We start from the raw sequence: 7,370 nt of genomic DNA on the forward strand, positions 1-7,370 counted from the left end.
CGGGTTAGTATTTTCTTGGGTTCGAGTTTCTCGGGTCGGGTTAGTTTGGGTTCAGGTACGGGTTTTCTTGGGTTGGGTCTCATGTTACGGGTAAAAGTGACAGCCTATTTTCAACGATTATAAATAAGAATTACTACCTTCACTTTATGCAACTTTAAATCTTTTAATATTTTTCTAACTCAGAAAAATCATTATTATTTGAACATGGTTTAAATGTTAGTATGTATTTTTCATTTTCCTGACAATTACATTTATATGAAATAAACAAATCATTTTGTTATATTTAAATTTTTGTTTTTTATGTTTCTTGATTATACAATTTTTAATTACAAAATATAAAGTCAATTAAAAACTTGTCATTCACAGAATATTAATGACAACAAATTTATCATAATCAATCAATTTCAAATTGTAAAAATTCTAAGGATGATTATATCATCAAAGTTCAGGTATATGGTTTTTGGGATAATCATATTTTTTTTGGATAAACATGAGCAGATGTTCTCAGATGATATCATATTAATTGACTAAAAGGTATGATATTTTATGTGTATGCATATTTTTTTTATTAATATCATGGATATATATATTATCATTTATCTAGAGTTGGTATGTATTTGGAGAACTTTTTTTTGTCACATGCACAACTATATATGACTATATCAAGAGTTATAAGCAGACCTATATGTTACTTTATTAAGAGTTACAAGCAGATATGGACTAAAAATTTTGATTTTTGATAAACAATGTATACATGCTAATACAATCACAAATGTAGTGTAAAAGAAAGTTTTTATCTATTTATAACATATTTGTGTAATGTTAGTTATGTAAGTTCTGTATTTTTAATTTTATTGTAATTGTATTAACAATATATGATCAATTTGTTGACTGTATTTTACTTAATAGTCAAAGTTTAAAATTTTCAAAAAAAATTACCCGTGTAATACTCGGGCCTCAAACTAGTTAAACAATAAACCAAACATAGTTAACGAATAATTAAGGGTGTCCCATAGTCGAATGTTAACGAGAACAAACCGATAACTAACAGTAACAAAAATTATTAATCATTGTATGAAACCTATTACGATTACGGTTAACTAATAAAAAAGATAAGGCTTCATTGTAAAATTGATATTAGGAAACAGAACGATTTATAAAAAATAAGAAAAATTATAAAATTGCTTTAAACCATTAAATTAAATTATTTGTATGCAATACAACGTGTTTTCAGTTTAGTTTGCTATATTATACTTTTCTTTTGTTAAATACCAATAAATAAAAGAATTCGGATTAAGCTGTAGGTTTTGACTTTTGGCGATGACCATTCATTATACTCTAGTATCTTCTTTAACATCTTATGATTTTTTTTAAAAGTTACAAAGTCATCATCAGAAAAAACTGAAAACACCACTATAACTATCTACAAAGTTCTCTTCCTTTCACTTAAAAATTTATGGGTTTGTTCGCCGAAAAAGAATGGATTCGCTCGTTAATACGTACTATAGTTTCTATATAAAACCGAAAATAGACCGGGTTTGGACGAACCCTTAGCTACAAAGGTAGCTCCGTATATGTAAAGCTACTAATCAACCATAGTCAAATAATCAAATCATGTGTGTATTAAACCATAAAAACTAATAAAATAAGTGTATGTAAATAAGATAAAGATAAAAATATGTAATAAGATGTGAATTTTTTTTTTCAAATAAGAGGTAAATGTTAAAAATAAGATTTTTAGTTAAATTATATGATAGAATATGATGGATAAAATCTGAATGCTCGAACAGAATTCAAAAAGTTATCACTAAAATCGAAGTTTTTCAAGGAACCCTTCCGTAACACATTAATTGACGTATCAAAACGTCATCATATATTCATATGACATCTAACCAAGGTGTATAGGGTAATCATATAATCCTTAACATAACTTAACAATAACGCATCCCAATCCATTTGAATCATAAGTATCTATGACGACTTTTGATGCATAGTATGTAGAGGTGCACAAATCGGTTTTTTTAAAAAAACCGGTTCGGTTATTAACCGGACCGGTTTTTTTCGTCCAGGAAAAAAACCGGTTCGGTTAATAACCGGACCGGTTAATAACCGGTTTTTGTGTATGAAAACCATAACCGGTCAAACCGGTTAGGACCGGTTTAGGAACCGGTTAGAACCGGTTAATAAACCGGTTTTTTTATTAACCGGTTTTTTAATAACCGGTCTAACCGGCTAACCGGTTTTTTTTTTTTTTTTTTTTTTTTTTTAAATAACCATTATTTTTTCACAGTATAAACAAACCGGTAACTACAAGGCAAACCGGTAACTACAAGCATTAAATCGTTATCGCATATTCGTAACTCAAAAATACATAACTTTCATTTATAGCTTTTACATTAGAAATACAAACATTAAATCGTTATCGCATATTCGTAACTCAAAAATACAAACATTAAAGAATGCTTAGACACGATTACATTAACAACTTGCTGTTTCTTACTCATTATTTTCCTCGCTACCCGATCCCGAGCTATTCCTTAGGTAATCGTCGTACGCGGCTTCTTCATCGGTCATTGGTTGAGTTTGTCCTTGATTGACCTCGTCTTCATACAAGCCCGCCTCATAGTCCATTTCCCCCTCGAGTGAGCGTTGATGTTGTGCCCTATCTAAAGAGTCCAAGTAATCCTTGTAGCAAATAGACATCTCTACAGCTGGTGGAGTGAGTCGAGTCCTCCTAATCGATATAACCCTGCCAGAAACAGAAAAAGCAGACTCCGAAGCTACCGTGGAAGCTTGGACCGTTAGTAAATCTTTGGCCATGGCGGCGAGGATCGGAAACTCATCCTCCTTACCTCTCCACCAAGCCAGCAAATCAAGACTTCTAAATTCATCTGGAGTCATGTGTTTCACAAAGTTGGTACCACCATACCTTCCAAGTTCACTGCTTGGGGTGTTTACCTTTTGACGTTTACCGGCGTCTTCCCAAATCATGTAGTACATCCCCATTTCAAGGTCGGTTTAGGATTGGGATTGGGCAACAGCTCTTAAAGAGTCATGAATTTGGGAAGACGACCCGTATTTTGTAAGGTAAACATCATACATGTTAGACAAGGTGGTGTTGAAAGCATTCTTTAAAGTTTGGTTATAATAGGGGTTTTGATCGTCGTTTAACTCTAGCTCATCACAAATTTTTTCTATTAAAGCTTCAACACCACCAACATTTATGCAAGGGTTTAACGCAGCAGCACATGTCAAAACAGCGGGTAGTTGTTGAAAATATTTTCTAAATTTTTCTTTCATTTTTACACCCATATCAAAATAAGGTGCACCCCTACAATGAAGTTCACTCAACTTTGTGCACATGACAGCAATTTTTGGTAAAGCAATGGGGCTTGTTGGATAGTAAACCCCGGATAAACTAGTTGTGCAAGATTTAAAAATTTGAAGGACCTCCGTAACGATCTCAATCAATAACCAGTTTCTAGGATCGTACGGTGCACATTTACCCCTACTTGACATTATTTGATGAAACGCAATTAGTGATTCTTTTTGTTGGATGGCTTTCTCAAACATATCACAAGTCGAGTTCCATCTTGTTGGACAATCCCAATTGGGCCCCAACCATTGACAATTAGCTTCATCACAAAATTTTTTGTATCTTGAAAATGTTTTATTGTTGCTAAAAACATCATGTAACATTCTTTTAAAATTGTTTCTTTGCGTTTCGATCACGCTTAACCCATCTTGCACGGCCAAGTTGATAATATGTGCAATGCATCGGCTATGAAAAAACGCTCCATCACAAATAGGTTTATACTTTAATTTTAAATGGCCAACCGCGGCCGTATTGTTGGACGCGTTATCAAACGAAATTGAAAAGATTTTATGTTCAATCTTGTATTGTCGAATGACTTTATCCAAGAGTTTAAAAATATTTCTACCCGTGTGCGGGTAATCAAACAATTGAAACGCAACGGTTCGTTTCATCATTTGCCACGACTCGGGGTCAACCCAATGAGCTGTCACACAAATGTATGAGTCGGGCGAACCATTAGGTACCGACCACACATCCGTTATTAAGTTTACACCAGTTTGTAAGTTTGAAAAGTATGAAATTAGTTCGGATTTAGCGTTTTTCCAAGCTTTAAGACAATCTCTTCTAAGGGTCGAACGACTTACGTGTTGGTAGCGTGGTTGAACATACTTTTGCATCATCTCCGTGAATTGAGGGTTGTCGAAGTGGTTGAAAGGAAGTGTATTTTGAATCACAAAGTTTGAAAACTTTTGACGTACCGCTTCAAGGTCGTACGTAAACACCGTTCCTTGATTCGTCATCTCCGGCTGCGAACTACTTCCCGATTCGTCCTTCAAGGCCTTGCAAAAGGGCCTTTGTACATGCGCTTTTAAAGTGGAGTTTGCATCTTTGCCATAAAACTTCAAACAATGTTTGCATCGAGCTTTTTGGCTACCGTTAGACATTTCGCATAGGTCGAAATGTTGCCAAACATCTTGGTTTCGTTTCGTGGGGATGACCCGAACGACCGTTTCTCCCGTGTTCGAGGCACCCATGTTGACGGATGAAGTAGCACTTTGGGAGGCCATGATAATCGACTACGAAATAAGAGCGTATGGAGTGGTAATGTGATATAATAGAGCGTGAGATAACAAAATAATCGCGTATGAAATAAACGTTTAGAGCGTTTGGAGCGTTTGGAGTTGTATAATCGAGTGTGTTCTAACCAATACCCAACCTAAACTATATATAGATATTTGTGGGGGTAGAATGGTAAATAAAAAAAAACGGTCAAAAAATGAAAAAAACGGCTATATAGCCGTTTCTCAACGGCATTAAACCGGTTTTTAACCGGTTAACCGGTTACTAAAAAACCGGTGAACCGGTTTTTCTAAAACGGTCATAAACCGGTTTTTTTAAAAAACCGGTTAACCGGTTTTTTAGTAACCGGTTAATTAAAAAAACCGGTTTTTTTTATAACCGGTTTCAAAACCGGTTTGGACTCTAAAAAGTATAACCGATATACAAACCGGCGGTTTGTAAACCGGTCAAACCGGTTTTTTAAATAACCGGTTTCCGGTTTAAACCGGCAAACCGGTTCGGGGACCGGTTTTTTTGAACACCTCTAATAGTATGGGGATGGGGCAGAATATTTAAATGAGACCTACTATATGAGTGCAAAAATGTGTAGCCGTGCTAGAACAAGGATTCTACTTTTAGTAAGTAATGAACACACATTTGGAGATAAATACCCCACCATCTATTGATCATAATGGCATTTCCACCTTTAATATTCTCTCTATCTCCAATCTTCAAATCAAAAACTAAACTTTTGTGTCTGTAATGGAGAAAAGCATGCGTGTGAGGAGCTCGAAATGTGCGAGAAATCCTTATTGTTCATGGGGGGGGGGTAGTGATCATAAAGATTTGGTTGGTGGGTTCCCATGGCCTCCAAGAGCTTACACTTGTACTTTCTGTAAGAGACAATTCAGATCTGCTCAAGCACTTGGTGGTCACATGAACGTTCACAGGAGAGACAGAGCCAGACTTAAGCAAATATCTTATCATCCAAACCCTAACCCTAACCCTAATATCAAAACATATTTTTCTCCAAATTTCTCACCTAGTACTTCCATGTTAGCACCCTTGATCACCTTATCTGAGCTAAGCATGATGAAGTCTTTCGGGGTTTGTAAGGTCGAAAGCGAGGCCAAGAATTTGGAGATGGTAACGCTGAATTTGGGTGAATCAAAGTCTGATGATTTGGACTTGGAACTTCGACTTGGTTGCTTTTAGTACTTTAATTTTAAGATTTCATGATTCGAGTAATTTTATGTTCAATATCATATGGAATTTGTGATTGGCAGCATTCGATTCCTATGCCATGGTTGTGAAATTACAAACGTACGTATATATGTGTGGGTGAAGAGGTAGGTCCCAGCAGAGCCCAGTTGGACCCGCAAGACTCACCTTAAACAGGGACGTCTGCGCAGAGACCAACTGGATCCGCAGGACCAACCATGCTCAGAGACGTGACGTCCTTACGCGCAGTACGCAAGCTGGTCCCGCAGGAAATGCCTCCCAATGGTGAAGGACTCCGCCTGTCCCCGCAGCCTCGGATACAAGCCATTAGGGAAGGCCACCCGCGCAGCATGGCTACACGCACAAGGCACTTAGCTCTCAATCGTTCAGTGTCACCTGAAGGAATGAGCCAAGCCGGGAGCAATCCCGCACAGAGGCGGGAGGGGGAATACTCCCGCCCAAATAAGCCAGTCCGTATACTGAAGGATCTTTTACCGTACCTGACGAGGTATGGGCAAAAGATCTGATCAGAGATGCGACAGCTCACTGACAGCAGCATGGCAGACAGCACGCCACAGCACTGTGACCAATAGCCGCCGCCTACCCACCAACTCCTGCCATACCACGTGCCTAGCCTGTAGTTGGCAGAAGAGGAAGAGTGCACGACACGCCTGCTCTGTGTCAGACGCTACCTATCCACCACTCACAGGCAGGGCACGTGCATAGGTTACAGTTGGTAGCGTGTTGGGCCGGCTAAACCCCTTGGAAACCTACCTTCGGCTATAAATACCACAAATGGTATGATCATCTCATCTTATCATATCTTATCATATCTTATCATATTATCATCATATTATACCTGATATCTGCTCTAGCAATCTCTTAATATACTTTTATATTTAAAGAGCAATCTAGTCTGATTCTCACGCCGGAGGGTGGTCACAAGGAGGAACCCCCCCCCCCCCTTCTCAGTGACGAGCTCACGGTGTCTGTTTTGCAGGTTATCAGAAGAACCATCTTCCAAGGGTCTAACCCCTCGTGGGAAACATCTCTCCAACCCCCAGGTTACCAGTAACCTGCCCGGGGTCCGGTTAGTGTTTCTTCATTGGCGCCATCCGTGCATAAAGCTAGAACTACAATTTTCTCCAGTTTTTTCAAAACTTTATACAAAAGATGGTTAGAGAAATTCCGGTAACCACAACCCCAGCTATCGGGGGGAATACCGGCAACACAGTTTTTACAAACACTACTCCGGCTACCGAAGCCGGAGCAAGTGAAGTAAATTTTACGAACACTACCCCACTTACTAAAGCAGGGGCAAGTGCAGTAAATGACCGCCTACTGGGATCCACCGATACCCAGTTTGAAAAACGAAGACTCCCCCGCCAGACTCTCGACGAAGTCAAGGCATGGGCGGAGGCACGACAAAAGGAATTCCAGGCTGAGTTAAATGAACGCTTGCGTTCCGTGCAACAGGCCGACGAATTCGAATACTGGGAGGATGACTCGGAGGAATCCGACTCCGACGCGAACCCTCGTCATAAAGCAAAAGGGA

Source organism: Bidens hawaiensis, unplaced genomic scaffold (assembly GCF_021521415.1).
Source record: "Bidens hawaiensis isolate Kalapana, Puna unplaced genomic scaffold, B.hawaiensis_p1.1 tig00027358_1, whole genome shotgun sequence".
NCBI lineage: Eukaryota > Viridiplantae > Streptophyta > Magnoliopsida > Asterales > Asteraceae > Bidens > Bidens hawaiensis.